The 17385-nt window shown below is 48.9% G+C and overlaps 1 long non-coding RNA gene across 1 annotated transcript in view; it reads right to left on the bottom strand.

The window, feature by feature from the left end:
• The window catches only part of LOC140428555 (uncharacterized), a 69559-nt gene extending 52174 nt beyond the window's left edge, over positions 1 to 17385 (bottom strand). Inside the window, exons 1-3 of the long non-coding RNA XR_011948813.1 lie at positions 17330 to 17385; positions 11178 to 11274; positions 6527 to 6656 (exon numbers count right to left, since the gene is read on the bottom strand). This is a non-coding gene — a long non-coding RNA (uncharacterized lncRNA). The remainder of the gene's footprint in view (positions 1 to 6526; positions 6657 to 11177; positions 11275 to 17329) is intronic.

Here is a 17385-nt window from a genome sequence, read left to right as displayed (position 1 = left end):
ATGCAGTTGGAGCAGTTGATGTCGTGTACATGGATTTTGGTGGGGCTTTTGGTGGGGTTCCCCATGGTCGGCCTATGGGGGGGGTGGGGAGGTGTGGGATGGAGGGAAGTTTGGCCAATTGGATGGGTGGCTGGCTATCACATAGAAGACAGGGCGGGTGGTGAGCCCTCCACCTCATCCACTACTCCACCAATCTTGGTGTCATCAGCAAATTTACTGACCCACCCTTCAGCCCCCTCCTCCAAGTCATTGATAAAAATCACAAATAGCAGAGGACCCAGCACTGATCCCTGTGGTACACTGCTGGTACCTGGTCTCCAGTCTGAAAATTTTCCATCCACCACCACCCTCTGTCTTCTATGTGATGGCCGGTTGATTGTCCAGTTGGTCAGGTTTCCCTCTGTCCCGCACCTCCTTGCTTTCTTCATGAGCCGACCATGGGGAACCTTGTTGAACGCCTTGCTGGAATCCATGTTTACGACATCGGCTGCTCTGCCTTCATCTGCACGCTTGGTTGCCTCCTCGGAGAATTCAATCAAGTTTGTGAGGCAGGACCTACCCTTCACGATAGTGGAGTCGGACACTTTAGGAACTTTCAAGCGGTTATTGGATAGGCACATGGAGCACACCAGAATGACAGTGGGTGGGATAGCTTGATCTTGGTTTCAGACAATGCTCGGCACAACATCGAGGGTCGAAGGGCCTGTTCTGTGCTGTACTGTTCTATGTTCTATAACCAAGTACAAATATCTATACAAAAACACCCCTGAAGACCCACCCGAGACCCCCCCCCCCTCACCCCTGGGTTGCTGCTGTTACCTTCCCATTTCCTTTATCGTTCTGCGAGGTAGTTAATGAACGGTCGCCACCGCCTGGTGAGCCCTTGAGCCGAACCCCTTGGTGCAAACTTTATCCGTTCTAGTTATATAAACCCTGCCATGTCGTTTATCCAGGTCTCCACGCCCAGGGGTTTGGCTTCCTTCCACATAAGCAATATCCTTCGCCGGGCTACTAGAGACGCAAAGGCCAAAACATCAGCCTCTCACGCCTCCTGCACTCCCGGCTCTTCTGCAACCCCAAATATAGCCAACCCCCAGTTTGGCTCAACCCGGACCCCCACCACCTTCGAAAGCACATTCGCCACCCCCACCCAGAACCCCTGCAATGCCGGGCATGACCAAAACATGTGGGTGTGGTTTGCTGGGCTCCTCGAGCATCTCCCACACCTATCCCCTACCCCGAAAAATTTACTGAGCCTTGCTCCGGTCATATGCGCCCTGTGCAAAACCTTGAATTGTATCAGGCTAAGCCTGGCGCACGAGGACGAAGAGTTTACCCTACGTAGGGCATCTGCCCACAGCCCCTCTTCGATCTCTTCCCCCAGCTCTTCTTCCCATTTTCCCTTCAGCTCATCCACCATGATCTCCCCCTCGTCCCTCATTTCCCTGTATATATCCGACACCCTACCATCCCCCAACCATGTCCCTGAGATCACTCTATCCTGAATCTCCTGCGTCGGGAGCTGCGGGAATTCCCTCCCCTGTTGCCTCGCAAAAGCCCTCAGTTGCATTCAAAATGCATTCCCTAGGGGCAACCCATATTTTTCCGTCAGCACTCCCAGACTCGCAAACGTCCCGTCTAAGAACAGATCCCTCAGTTGCACAATCCCAGCTCTCTGCCATGCTCTAAATCCCCCATCTATTCTCCCCGGGACAAACCTATGATTATTTCTTATCGGGGACCGCACCGAGGCTCCCATCATTCCCCTATGCCGTCTCCGCTGCCCCCAAATTGTCAGTGTTGCCACTACCACTGGACTTGTGGTGTATTTCTTCGGGGAGAACGGCAACGGCGCCGTCGCCAGTGCTTGTAGGCTGGTTCCTTTGCAGGACGCCATCTCCAATCTCTTCCACGCCGCTCCCTCCCCTTCTCCCATCCACTTACACACCATTGAGATATTGGCGGCCCAATAGTACTCACTTAAGCTCGGTAGTGCCAGTCCCCCCCTATCCCTGCTGCGCTGCAAAAAACCCTCTCCTCACTCTCGGGGTCGGCCCAGCCCACACAAAACTCATGACACTTTTCTCGATTTTCTTGAAAAAAGCCTTCGTGACCATCACCGGGAGGCACTGAAACACAAAAAGGAATCTCGGGAGGACTACCATTTTGACCGCCTGCACCCTACCCACCAGTGACAGGGGCACCATGTCCCATCTCTTAAAATCCTCCTCCATCTGTTCCACCAATCGTGTTAGATTTAGCCTATGTAAGGTTCCCCAACTCCTGGCTATCTGAATCCCGAAGTACCGGAAATCTCTTGTTACCTTCCTCAGCGGTAAATCATCTATTCCTCTACTCTGCTCCCCCGGATGCACCACAAACAACTCACTCTTCCCCATATTTAATTTGTACCCTGAGAATTCCCCAAACTCCCTGAGTGTCTGCATTATCTCAGGCATCCCCTCCACTGGGTCCGCAACATACAGCAATAAATCATCTGCATACAATGATACCCGGTGTTCTTCTCCTCCCCTGAGTACTCCCCTCCACTTCCTGGAGCCCCTCAATGCTATGGCCAGGGGCTCAATTGCCAATGCAAACAGTAACGGAGACAGGGGGCACCACTGCCTCGTCCCTCTATAAAGACGGAAGTAGTCAGACCTCTGCCTGTTCGTGATCACACTTGCCACCGGGACCCTATATAGCAGCTGTACCCATCCAATAAACCCTTCTCCAAAAACAAATCTCCTCAACACTTCCCACAGGTAGTCCCACTCCACTCTGTTGAATGCTTTCTCGGCGTCCATCGCCACCACTATCTCCGCCTCCCCCTCTGGTGGGGGCATCATCATCACCCCTAGCAGCCTCCGTATGTTCGTGTTCAGCTGTCTCCCCTTAACGAACCCAGTTTGATCCTCGTGGACCACCCCCGGGACACAATCCTCTATCCTCGTCGCCATCACCTTGGCCAGGAGCTTAGCATCTACGTTCAAAAGGGAAATGGGCCTGGAGGACCCACACTGCAGCGGGTCTTTTTCCTTCTTCAAAAGTAACGATATCATCGCCTCCGACATAGTCGGGGGCAGCTTCCCCCTTTCTCTGGCCTCATTAAAGGTTCTCGTCAAAAGCGGGGCCAGTAGGTCCATATATTTCCTATAAAATTCCACCGGGAACCCATCCGGTCCCGGGGCCTTCCCCGCCTGCATGCTCCCAATCCCCTTTATCACCTCCTCCACCTCAATCTGTGCTCCCAGTCCCGCCCTCTCCTGCTCCTCCACCTTCGGGAATTCCAGCTGATCCAGGAAATGCATCATTCCCTCCTTCCCTTCCGGGGGCTGAGCCTTATACAATCTCTCATAGAATGCCTTGAACACCCCGTTCACTCTCTCCGCTCCCCGTTCCATCTCTCCCTCCTCATCTCTCACCCCACCTATCTCCCTCGCCGCTCCCCTCTTCCTCAATTGTTGGGCCAGTAGCCGGCTCGCCTTCTCTCCATACTCATACTGTACACCCTGTGCCCTCCTCTACTGTGCCTCTGCCTTACCCGTGGTCAGCAGGTCAAATTCCACATGTAACCTTTGTCTTTCCCTGTACAGTCCCTCCTCGGCGCCTCTGCATATTGCCTGTCCACCCTCAGAAGTTCTCTCAACAATCGCTCCCTTTCTTTACTCTCTTGCTTCCCTTTATGTGCCCTTATGGATATCAGTTCCCCTCTGACCACCGCCTTCAACGCCTCCCAGACCACTGCCACCTGAACCTCTCCGTTGTCATTAAGCTCCAAGTACCTTTCGATACACCCCCTCACCCTTAGACATACCCCCTCATCCGCCAATAAGCCCATATCCATTCTCCAGAGTGGGTGCTGTTGTTTTTCCTCTCCTACCTCCAGATCTACCCAATGTGGAGCGTGGTCCGAGATGGCTATGGCCGTATACTCCGCCCCTGTCACCTTCGGGATCAGTGCCCTTCCCAGGACAAAAAAGTCTATCCGTGAATATACCTTGTGAATATGGGAGAAAAATGAGAACTCCTTACTCCTAGGCCTAATAAATCTCCAGGGGTCTACTCCTCCCATCCGCTCCATGAAGTCCTTAATCACCTTGGCCGCTGCCAGCCTCCTCCCGGTCCTGGACCTCGACCGGTCCAGCCCTGGATCAAGCACCGTATTGAATTCTCCCCCCATTACCAACTTTCCCGCCTCCAGGTCCGGGATACGCCCCAACATACGCCTCATGAAGTTTGCATCATCCCAGTTCGGGGCATATACGTTCACCAGAACCACCGCCTCCCCTTGCAATCTGCCACTCACCATCACGTATCTACCCCCACTGTCCGCCGCTATGGTACCCGTTTCCCCACTAAAATAGCCACCCCCCTATGCTTCGCATCTAAACCTGAATGAAACACCTGTCCCACCCATCCTTTACGTAGTCTAACCTGGTCTGTCCGTTTCAGGTGCGTCTCCTGCAACATAACCACATCTGCCTTTAATTTCTTTAGGTGTGCGAGTACCCATGCCCTTTTAATCGGCCCATTCAGCCCTCTCACGTTCCACGTGATCAGCCGGGTTGGGGGGCTCTTTACCCCCCACCTTGTCGACTAGCCATCCCCTTTTTTAACCCAGCTCCTTACCCCGTTCCCACGTACCCGTATATCCCACCGACGGTGCCCTCCCGTCTCGACCACCCCGCCCCATAACAGCTCCCCCTTCCCCTTAGCAGCAGCAACCCAGCTAACTCCCCCCCCACCCCCCCCCTCCGCTAGATCCCCCTCTAGCGTAGTTACACCCCCCCCCATGTTGCTCCCAGAAGTCAGCGAACTCTGGTTGACCTTGGCTTCCCCGTTTGCCCTCGGCCCCTCACTGTGCGAGGCCCCCTCCTTCCTGCATCCCTGTTCCCGCCATAATTACCATAGCGCGGGAGCAACTCCCGCGTTTCCCACTCGGCCCCGCCCCTAATGGCGCAGTTCCCTTCTCCTTCCCCTTTCCTTCCCACCGGCGCCCACAGATCCTCATACTCTTCCCCTCGTTGGGGGGGGGGGGGGGGGGGGGGAAGAGAGAAAAGTTACAGGATTGAACAAATTGAAAAATCATCCCCCCCCCCCCTTCCCTTCCCCTTCCTCGCCCCACATAATCACCCCACCACTTTATCCCAGAAGCTCTTTCTCTCGCCAGACTATTCCAGCTTCTCGTCCACAATGAATGTCCACGCCTCTTCTGCCGTCTCAAAGTAGTGGTGCTTCCCTTGGTGCGTGACCCACAATCTCGCCGGTTGCAACATTCCAAATTTAACCTTCTTTTTATGAAGCACTGCCTTAGCCCGATTGAAACTTGCCCTCCTTCTCGCCACCTCCGCACTCCAATCCTGGTATACGCGGATCACCGCGTTCTCCCACCTACAGCTCCGAGTTTTCTTCGCCCATCTTAGGACCATCTCTCTGTCGTTGAAGCGGTGGAACCTCACCACTATAGCTCGAGGTATTTCTCCAGCCCTCGGTCTTTGCGCCAGAACTCGATAAGCTCCCTCCACCTCCAAAGGGCCCGTCGGGGCCTCCAATCCCATAAGCGAGTGAAGCATTGTGCTCACATATGCCCCGACGTCTGCCCCCTCTGCGCCTTCGGGAAGACCCAGGACTCTTAAATTCTTCCTCCTCGAATTATTCTCCAGGGCTTCCAACCTCTCCACACACCTTTTGTGCTGTGCCTCGTGCGTCTCTGTCTTCACCACCAGGCCCTGTATTTCATCTTCATTTTCAGCAGCCTTTGCCTTCACGACCCGAAGCTCCAGCTCCTGGGTCCTCTGCGCCTCCTTTAGCCTTTCAATCGCCTGTAGCATCGGGGCCAACACCTCCTCCTTCAGCTCTTCCACACAGCGCCGTGGGAACTCTTGTTGCTCCGGGCCCCATACCAAACGGCCACCTTCCGACGCCATCTTGCTTCGAGCTTCCCTTCCTTGCCGCTGCTCCAAAGGATCCACTGCAATCTGGCCGCTATCCTCTCCTTTTTCCATATATATCCGGGGGGATTCCCTTCTATTTCACCGCACAGTGATTTTGGCCGTTAAAAATTGCCGTTGGGGCTCCTAATAAGAGCCCAAAAGTCTGTTCCAACGGGAGGTGCCGAAACGTGCGACTCAGCTGGTCATCGCCGCACCCGGAAGTCCCCCAAGTGTAGATTATTAATATACAGGGATAACTTCAAAGTTCGTAGATGAGATCAATGTAGTGAACAGTGAGGATGATAGCAACAGACTTCAAGAGGACAAAGCCAGACGAGGTGAAATGGTCAAACACACTGCAAAATGAAATTTAGCACAGAAAAGCGCAAAGCGATTTCTTTTGGTAGGAGAGTCGACATAAGCTAAACCGTACAACTTTAAAAGGTTGCAGGCACAGAGAGACACGAGAGGAAATGTGCACAAGTCTTTGAAGGTGTCAGGATAAGATGAGAAGGCGGTTTTAAAAAAACCTACAGGATCCTTGGCTTTATAAACAAAAGGTAAAGCAAAAGTAACAAATTCATGCTGACCTTAATAAATCACTAGTTGGGTCCGAGCTGGAGTTTCTTGGGATAATTCTGGGCACCACACATTAGGAAGCAAATCAAAACCTTTGAGAAGAGAATGTAAAATGGTAGCAGGATGAGATACTTCTGCTACCTGGGGAGACAAGAGAAACTGGGTTATTTTCCATTGTGTACAGAAGATGTAGCAGGAGATATGATGGAGGTATTCAAAACCTTGAAGGATTCAAATCAGCGATGGGCAAGCTAGGCCGGTCAGTAGGCCTCACGAGTGACCCTCCTTCATTTCAGTGGGCCGCACAATTGAAAATCGGGCTTGTTCACTAACCACCACCCCACAAGTAATTTAATACACGCCGAATATTTCATAACGCGTAATAAAAAATGCTGACCCATTCACACGGGCAGCACGGTAGCATTGTGGATAGCACAATTGCTTCACAGCTCCAGGGTCCCAGGTTCGACTCCGGCTTGGGTCACTGTCTGTGCGGAGTCTGCACATCCTCCCCGTGTCTGCGTGGGTTTCCTCCGGGTGCTCCGGTTTCCTCCCACAGTCCAAAGATGTGCAGGTTAGGTGGATTGGCCATGATAAATTGCCCTTAGTGTCCAAAATTGCCCTTAGTGTTGGGTGGGGTTACTGGGTTATGGGGATAGGGTGGAGGTGTTGACCTTGGGTAGGGTGCTCTTTCCAAGAGCCAGTGCAGACTCGATGGGCCGAATGGCCTCCTTCTGCACTGTAAATTCTATGATTACATATTAATAAATAAAGTCATCAATTTCAAATGGTAAAAACAAAAGAAATATTTACATTTTGGATGCAGGGCTCTCACAGTCAAGTTGAGCAATCAGCACGCACCTCACTTCACTCATCCTGGCATGACGTGCGCATCACTTCAGTCAGACCGATTGGAAAAAAGGTACACAGATGGAAACCAGCGGAACGTGGCAACCCTGCGCCTGGGCAAACAAAGGGTTGGATTCTCCATTCCCCCCAGTCTCGTGTTTCTCGGTGATGTGCCGTTCGCTTGTCAATGGGAAATCCGTGGGCGGGGTGGGGGGAGCTGCCGGCGGGAACAGAGAATCCCAACAGCCGGGGAATTCCGGCCTAAATGTCTCATGGGCTGGAATTCCAAGCCGGATATGGGCCGCAGGATGTCCACCACTTATTTAAATAGGTGAATAAGGAGACTGTTTCCAGTGACAGACGGGTCAGAAACCATAAAGCACATATTTAAGGTAATTATCAAAAGAACCAGAGGCGACATGAGGAAGGCAAGGTCTAAATTGATTGCCCATTCCTAATTGCCTTTGAGAAAGTAGTGCCAAGCCGGCTTCTTGAGTGGCGTGCTAGTGGTTAAGGGTCAACAACATTGCTGTGGTTATGAAGTCATATTTACGCCAAATCAAGTAAGGATGGCAAATTTCCATCCCGAAGTGAGATTAATGAACCAGATCGGTTTTTAGAACAATCCACTATCATGGTGGGACTTGTTTTGATTTTTAAAATAAATTTAGAGTACCCAATTATTTTTTTCCAATTAAGGGGAAATTTAGTGTGGCCAATCCATTGCGCATCTTTGGGTTGTGGGAATGAGATCCACGCAGATACGGGGAGAATGTGCAAACTCCACACGGACAGTGACCTGGAGCCGGGATCGAGCCCGGGACCTGGTGCTGTGAGGCAGCCGTGCTAACCACTGCACCACCCTTTCATGGTGGGACTTGAACGCATAATTTTAGATTACAAGTTCAGACAGCTCATTACAAATTCAGTAACATAATCTCTATGCTACCATAACCCTAACTCTTTTTGAAAACCCCCGCACAGGTACGGTGCATCAAATGTCCTCCTGTCCTGTATCATTCTATGATTCCCAGGGGAAATATTCTTTTTACCTGCTTCAGTAATTATCATTTAACCATTTTTTAAAAGACATATAAAGCTATCGCAATAGATTAAACTTTGAAGAATAACAAAATATGCAATTTAGGCATTTCAAAACAGCAAAGCAAATTGTAATGGCTAACAACTAAATAAACACAAACAATTAAGACTCTGGTATGTACCCACACAATCAATAATGCGGTTAGTGTGACCAGCCCACAATTTCTTTAAGTTTATCTTTTTAAAAAAATGTTTTTATTGAGTTTTCATATTTTATATCCAATAATTTATATATTACCAAATCGTGTTAAAAACCAACGCATGTATTCATAAGCAAGTATCTTCACTATAACTGTGGTTGTGACCCCCCCCCCCCTTTAGTCGGCATATATACCCAATCTGGCCAAAACATGTATTTACGAGCATTTATTTCCAGTTTGGTTTGGGCCTTCGTTTGACCTCAAACCAGTCTCTTGCGGCTTTGTCCCTCCTGCTTGACCCTCGCGTTCGTGTGTGCCTTCGCCTCCTTCCTCCCACCGCCCCTTCCCTTCCCCCTTTCCTTTACCTCTCTGTCCCATGACTCACCTGTGCGCCTCTCCCCCCAACCCCCCACCCCACTCTGCTGGTTGCAGCATATGAACAGGTCTTGGAACTAGTTGGTGAATGGCTTCCGCGTCCTGCGGAAGCCCTCTTCTGACCCACTGATGGTGATTTTTATTTTCTCCAGCCGGACGTTCTAGGTGACTATCCTGATGGGGAGTTTCACCCCCCCCCCCCCACACATCCTGTGGGATCAGCCATATTTAATTTGTAGATGCGCCCCTACAGTCCAGGTTTACCCTTTGTTTGGGGGCCATCCAAGATGGCTGTCTTTGCCATTCACTCCATGTGGCTGGTCCCTGCGCTCCGGGATTTCCCTTTGCTTTGGGGTCCACCAAGGTGGCAGCTCTTGGTACCACTGTTTTCGCTGCCACCATGTGCGACCTGTCGGAGCCAGCTTTCTACCCATCCTCCTTCCCCCCACCCAGCCTTCTGATAACCCTTCTTGGGTCTGCCTTCCCTCTTGTCCCCCCCCCTCCCCATGTGCCTTTGGGCCCCCCTCCCCGTCCTTCCCCCATTTTCTAACATTCATCATCTCCCCTCCACTTCTACCAGACGCTCCCTCCCTGTCGAGACCTGTGCTGTGGCCTTTCCTTTTGCCCGTATCTTCCTGCACTGGCTTGCCCGTTAGTGTGGTGGCCTCTTTCCTGGGAGCAATCCATGTCCTCCTCCCCCCCGCCCCCAACCATTGTGTGCTTGAAGTTTACCTTTGTCAGATCGAGAGAGAGTTTAGTTTCCTCTTCCTCCATTATTCCTATTTCCCAATTCTTGTTTTATCTCTAATGACTGCACGCTTTCACCAAGTCTTTTTTCCATCTTTTTCCCGGTCTTTTCTCTTCTCTCTCCCTCTAGTTAAATCCTCTGGAAGATTTTCTCTTTTAATTTGTTGTTTACTTGGTTGGGCAAACATTTTTTTATAAATTTAGAGTGCCCAATTCTTTTTTTTTCCAATTAAGGGGCAATTTAGAGTGGCCAATCCACCCAGCCTGCACATCTTTGGGTTGTGGCGAAACCCACGCAAACACGGGGAGAATGTGCAAACTCCACAATGACCCAGGGCCGGGATCAAACCTGGGACCTCGGCGCCGTGAGGCAGCTGTGCTAACTACTGCGCCCCATTGCTGCCCTTGGTTGGGCAAACATGACCAACGTTAAAACTGTGGTGGACTTTGGGCTATGTTTAGCCTTGCTTCTCTCCTTGTGCTGTTTTCTTCACCTTCTCATGACTGGTTTTATTGCCAACAATCATTTTTCTTTGTGTTTATTCTTCCATTTAATTACTGTTCCTTTTGACTTTATTGTCATTGCATGCCATCTTTGCATTCCTTGTTTCCTGCAGATGCTGCTCCTTTAGTTGGTAGATGGAATGTGCGTGGCACAAAATGTGTGGTAACTAATATAAGGAGAATCTATCTGGCTCCACACTTGGAATGATACGGACTGCTGGTATTCCAAGCTCAAGAGACAGCCAGTGCACACAACATCTACCACAACACTGCATAGGAAGTAATTACATGACTCAATGCAAGGGAAGTCATTCACTTCCTCTAACTGGCACGATGAATTAGATTCAAGCAGCACCTTCCAGGAGAGTGGATTATTAAACTATCAGTACATCGCATTGAAGGCATCAACTCTCATGACACACTGTGTGCTACAATTGGGAAATTTGGCACACTAACTGACGTGGTCCAGAAGAAGAATGCATGAAGCCACAAAAGCCATTTGGTCCAGAATGATATCGATCGTTTGGGGTTGAATAGGTGGGAAAATGGCAAGTGGAATTGAATCCAGAGAAGTAGAAAGTAATGAATTTGGGAAGGGCAAAGAAAAGCAAGGGAATACTCAATAAATGGGAGGATATTGAGAGTAGTAGTAGAAGGGGGAGACCTTGGAGTGCATGTTCACATGTCGCCCCGACGGCGCCAGGACAGGTCGATAAGGTGGTGGGGAAATATATGGAATGCTTTCCTTTATTGGACGAGGTAGTGAATACAAAAGCAGGGATATAATGCTGGAACTCTATAAAATGTTGGCTAGGCCACAGCTGGAATTTTGTGTCCTTCAGGATTTGCTGTGGTGAGAGGGCCAAGGAGATTTATATGCATGTTGCCAGGGCTTGAAAATTGCAGTTATGAGGAAAGATTGAATAGGCTGGATTGTTTTCCTTACCTTCGAAGAAGAATTGGTTCAGGCACAGTCAAGGTATATTCCCTCGAAAGGGGAAGGTGGGACAAAACCAATCCTGCGTGCTCCTGGAACATCCTGGCTGAAAGGGGAGGGAGAAATTAAGGTGAATAAGGAAAAGTGCGCATTCTTTAGTCAGTCAAGGGATGTGGCTTACTGTCTATCCCTAATTGACCTAGAAGAAGGTGGTGGTGAGCTGCCTTCTTGAACCATTGCAGTCCCTGTGGTAAATATGTTTATGACAGGTGTCGGGTAGAAAATACAATTGGAATAAAATTGAATACAGAAGTTTGAGGAGAGGTGGTGAAGCAAATATGAGAAAAGATTGGTAACCAAAGTAAAGGAATCACAAAGCTTTCTAAAGGCACATAAATAGCAAAAGGGTGGTAAAAGGAATAGGATTGATTCGGGATCACAAAGGGGATTTAAACATGGAGGCCAGGTGCGTGGCTGAGGTGGTTAATGAATATTTCACATCTGTCTTTACCACGAAAGCAGATGCTACCCAGACCATGGTGACAGAGGAGGAAACTGTCGCTGGAAGGGTTGAAATTTGATAAGGAGAGGGTATTGGATAAACTGTCAGTACGAATATTTGCCAAGGCACCGGCTGCGATGCATCCAGGATATTGAAGGAAGTGAGAGTGGAAATTGCAGGGGTGCTGGCCATAAGTTTCCCGTCTTCACTAGACTCAGGGGAGGTGTCAGAGGACTGGAGGATTGCAAATGTTATGCTCTTGTTCAAAAAAGGTTGTAAGGATACGCCCAGCAATTGCGCACCAGTCAGTTTAACTTCAGCAGTGGGGAAGCTTCCAGAAACAATAATCACATGGAATGAATAATCACATGGAAAAATGTGGGTTTATTAGAAAGAACCAATCTGGATTTCTTAAGGGAAGGTCATGTTTAACTAACTTGCTGCAGTGTTTTGAAGAGGCAAAAGAGAGGGTTGATGAGGGTAATGTTGTTGATGTGGTGTACATCGACTTCCAAAAGGCATTGGATACCGTGCCGCACAACAATCTTGTGAAAATAGGTATAGCTCAAGGAATAAAAGGGGCAGTAGCAACGTGGATCCAAAACGTGGCAGAGTAAAAGGAAACAGCGAGTAATGATTAATGGATGTATTTTGGGCTGGAGGAAGGTTTGTAGTGGAGTTCTCCAGGGGTACCCAATATTGGGACCTTTGCTTTTCATGATATATATTGGTTACCTAGTATTGGAGGGGACAATTTCAAAGTGTGCAGATGATACAAAACTTGGAAGCATTGTAAACTGTGAGGAGGATAGTGTCGACCTTCAAAAGGACATAGACAAGTTAGTGGAGTGGGCAGATAGGTGGCAGATGAAGTTTAACACAGAGAAGTGTGATGTGATGCATTTTGGTAGGAAGAACATGGGCGGACAATATAAAATAAGGGGTAATAATAATAATAATCTTTATTAGTGTCACACGTAGGCTTACATTAACACTGCAATGATGTTATTGTGAAAATCCCCTAGTCGCCACACCCCGGCTCCTGTTCGGGTACACAGAGGGAAGAATTCAGAATGTCCAATTCACCTAACAAACATGTCTTTCGGGACTTGTGAAAGGAAACCGGAGCACTCGGAGGAAACCCACGCAGACACGGGGAGAACGTGCAGACTCCATGCAGACAGTGACCCAAGCAGGGAATCGAACCCATGTCACTGGCGCTGTGAAGCAACAGTGTTAAACACTGTGCCGCCCAATGTCAAAGGGTGTGCAGGAGCAGAGGGATCTGGGTGTATATGTGCATAGGTTATTGAAGGTGACAGGACAGGTGGAGGGAGCAGTTAATAAAGTGTATCGTTTAATTGGCTTTATTAGTAGGGCATAGAGTACAAGGGCAAGGAGGTTATACTGAACTTGTATGGGGCGCTAATTACAGCTCAGCTGGCATACTGTATACAGTTGTGGATGCTACACTATAGGAAGGATGTGAACGCATTGGAGAGAGTGCAGAAGAGGTTTACAAGAATAGTCCCAGGGGTGAGAAACTTCAGTTATAAGGATAGATTGGAGAGGTTGGGACTTTTCCCCTTGCAGAGAAGGAGGCTGAGAGCCGATTTGGCAAAAATGTTCAAAATCATGAGGGGGCTGGACAGAGTAGACAGGGAGAAACTGTTCCCTCTCGTAAAAGGGTCAGGAACGAAAGGGCACAGGTTTAAAGTGATTTGCAAAAGAAGCAAACGTAATGAGAAAAAAAAACTTTTTCACACAGTGAGTGGTTCAGGTCCGGAACGCACTGCCTGGAAACGTGGCAGGGGCAATTTCTACTGAGGCATTCAAAAGGGCATTAGATTATTATTTGATAGGGTGGCGCGGTGGCGCAGTGGTTACCATGGCTGTCTTATGGTGCTGAGGACCCGGGTTCGATCTCGATCCCGGGTCACTGTCCGTGTGGAGTTTGCACATTCTCCCCGTATCTCCGTGAGTCTCACCCCCACAACCCAAAAAGATGTGCAGGGTAGGTAGATTGGCCACGATAAATTTCCCCTTAAAATTTTTAAATAAATTTAGAGTACCCAATTCTTTTTTCAATTAAGGTGCAATTTAGCGTGGCCAATCCACCTAGCCTGCACATCTTTTTGGGTTGTGGGGGTGGGACCCACGCAGACACGGGGAGAATGTGACATTGTCCCTGAATTGGAAAAAGAGAATTGGGTACTCTAAATTTATTGAAATAAAATATTAGTATTTCAATGGAAACAATGTGCTGATGTACGGAGTAAAGGCAGGAGAATGGCACTAAGTCATGATGCTCATTCAAAGTGCTGGCGCTCCCACGGTGGTCTGAATGGCCTCCTTCTGTGTCATAACAATTCTGTGAACAGAGGAGACTGAGGGGCGACTTAATTGAGGTGTACAAAATTATGTGGAGCCTAGATGGAGTAGGCACGAAAGACCTGTTTCTCCGAGCAGAGAGGTCAATTACCAGAGGGCACAGATTTAAAGTGATTAATAGAAGGATTAGAGGGGACAGGAGGAAAAAGCTCTTTGCCCACAATGTGATGGGAGTCTGGAATTCGCTGCCCAGTTTGGTGGTTGAGGCAGATACCAACAACTCATTTAAAAGGTATCTGGATCCACACCTGAATAAACCTGCATGGTTACGAACCAGGTGCTGCAAGGTGGGATTGGAATGGGCGGCTAGATTCTTATTTTTGTCCGTCTCTGGCCGGCACGGACACGGTGGGCTGAATGGCCTCTTTCTGCGGTTCTATGGTTCCTCAATTCCACTTGCTCTATTGAGCCCCACAGCACAAACGTGGATTCGGCCCTGCCCATTTCAACAGACAAAATAGGAGCAGAAATAGGCCATTTGACCCCTCAAGCTCCTCCGCCGTTCAATACGACCATGGCTGATTTATCATCTGCCTCCCCTAGCCTAGCAAGAAACTGTCAATGGAACCAATCAGAGGAACTGAATAGATACTTTGCATCAGTCTTCACAATGGAAGACACCAGTGGCATACCAGAACTTTAAGAGAGTCAGGGGATAGAGGTGATTGCAGTGTCCATCACTAAGGAGAAGGGGTGGGGAAACAAAGGTCTGAAGGTGGATAAATCACCAGGGTTGGATGGACTACACCGCAGGGTTCTAAAGGAGATAGCTGAGGAGATTGTGGAGGCATTGGTGGTGATCTTTCACGAATCATTGGAGGCAGGGAGGGTCCCAGAGGATTGAAAACTGGCTAATGAAATATCCCTATTTAAGAAGGGAGAGAGGCAGAAGACAGGAAATTATAGGCCGGTTAGCCTGACTTTGGTTGTTGGTAAGATTTTGGAGTCTATTATTAAGGATAAGATTGCAGAGTACTTAGAAGTGCATAGTAAAATAATACTGAGTCAGCATGGATTCATCAAGGGGAGGTCATGCCTGACAAATCTGTTAGGAGGTAACAAGGAAGTTAAACAAAGGAGAACAAGTGGACGTGATCTATTTGGATTTCCAAAAGGCATTTGACAAGGTGCCGTACAGGAAGCTGCTAAATATGTTAAGAGCCCATGATGTTAAGGGTAAGATACTGGCATAGATAGAGGATTGGCTGACTGGCAGAAGGCAGAGAGTAGGGAAAAAGGGGCCCTTTTCAGGATGGCAGCTGGTGACTAGTGGTGTTTCACAGGTGTCAGTGTTGGGTCCACAGCTATTCACGATATACATTAATAATCTGGAAGAAGGAACCGAGTTTGCATATGATACAAAGATATGTTGAGGGACAGGTAGTGTTGAGGACGCAGGGAGGCTTCAGAAAAAACTGGACAGGCTAGGAGAGTGGATAAAGAAGTGGCAAATTAAATACAATGTGGAAAAGTGTGAGGTAATGCACTTTGATAAGAAAAGAGGCATGGACTAATTTCTGAATGGGAAAAGGCTTTGGAAATCAGTAGCGCAAAGGGACTTAGGAGTCCTGGTTTTCAAGATTCTCTTAGGGTTAACATGTCGGTTCAGTTGGCAGTTAGGAAGGCAAATATCACTGTCCTTGCGGAGTTTGCACATTCTCCCTGGGTTTGCGTGGGTTTCGTCCCCACAACCCAAAGATGTGCAGGGTAGGTGGATTGGCCACACTAAATTGCCCCTTAATTGGAAAAAATGAATTGGGTAATCTAAATTTACTTTTAAAAAAGGTAAATATGCAATTTTAGCATTCATGTCGAGAAGGCTAGAATAGAAGGGCAGGGACATACTGTTGAGGCTTTTTAAGGCTCTGGTCAGACCCCATCTGGAGTATTGTGAGCAGTTTTGGGGCCGTACCTAGAATCATAGAAGTTACAGTGCACAAGGAGGCCATTCGGCCCATTGAGTATGCACCAGCTTTGGAAAGAGCACCCTACTTAAGCCCACACCCCTATCCTCGAAACCCAACCTATCCTTTTGTTTGGACACTAACGGCAATTTAGCATGGCCATTCCACCTAGCATGGACACCTTTGGACTGTGGGAGGAAACCGGTGCACCCGGAGGGAACCCACGCAGACACGGGGAAAACGTGCAGACTCCGCACAGTGATCCAAGCCGGGAATTGAACCTGGGACCCTGGAGCTGTGGAGCAACTGTGCTAACCACTGGGCTACCGTGCCCCCTAAGGAAGGATGCATTGACCTTGGAGAGGATCCAGAGAGGGGTTCACAAGAATGATCCCCAGAAGAAGGATTTGTCTTATGAGGAGTGGTTGAGGACTATGGGTCTGTACTCAAGGGAGTTTAGAAGGATGAGGGGGGATCTCATTGAAACTTACAGAATACTGAGAGGCCTGGATAGAGTCGGAGAAGATGGTTCCACTAGTAGGAGAGGCTAGAACCTGAGGGCACAGCCTCAGGCTGAAGTGACAATCCTTTAAAAGGAGGAATTTCTTCAGCCAGAGGGTGGTGAATCTGTGGAATTCATTGTCGCAAGTTTGTGGAGTCCAAGTTACTGAGTCTCTTTAAGACAGAAATGCAATCCTGGCCCCGGGTCACTGTCCATGTGGAGTTTGCACATTCTCCCCGTATCGGTGTGGGTCTCACCCCACAACCCAAAGATGTGCAGGGTAGGTAGATTGGCCACGTAAATTTCCCCTTAATTGGAAATGGTTTTTAAATGACTGAGATAGTTAGGTTCTTGATTAATAATAACCATTATTAGTGTCACAAGTAGGCTTACATTAAAATGGCAATGAAGTTACTGTGAAAATCCCCTAGTCGCCACACTCCGGCGCCTGTTCGGATACACTGAGGGAGAATTCAGAATGTCCAATTCACCTAACAGCATGTCTTCCGGGACTTGTGGGAGGAAACCGGAGCACCCGGAGGAAACCCACACAGACACGGGGAGAACATGCAGACTCTGCACAGACAGCGACCCAAGCCAGGAATTGAACCCGGGTCCCTGGTGCTGTGAAGCAACGGTGCTAACCACTGTACTACCATGCCACCACGGTAAGGGGACCAAGGGTTATAGGGAGAAGGCAGGAGAATGGGGATGAGAAACATAACAGCCATGATTGAATGGTGGAGCAGGTTCGATGGGCCAATTCTCCTCCTATTATCTTATGGTCTTATTGGCAAATATTCTTTAATTACCTCAGCTAATCAAACAAACAAAAAAACAGGATAGTTATCTATCGACTCACCTTCACTATTTAATCTGGTTTGCTGCTGCCCCAGAATAATCCTTGTACCTTCTCTG

The sequence above is a fragment of the Scyliorhinus torazame genome, chromosome 8, assembly GCF_047496885.1.
Source record: "Scyliorhinus torazame isolate Kashiwa2021f chromosome 8, sScyTor2.1, whole genome shotgun sequence".
Classification (NCBI taxonomy): domain Eukaryota; kingdom Metazoa; phylum Chordata; class Chondrichthyes; order Carcharhiniformes; family Scyliorhinidae; genus Scyliorhinus; species Scyliorhinus torazame.
The sequence above is the reverse complement of the archived record's forward strand: the minus strand, read 5'-3'. Positions and strand labels throughout refer to the sequence as shown.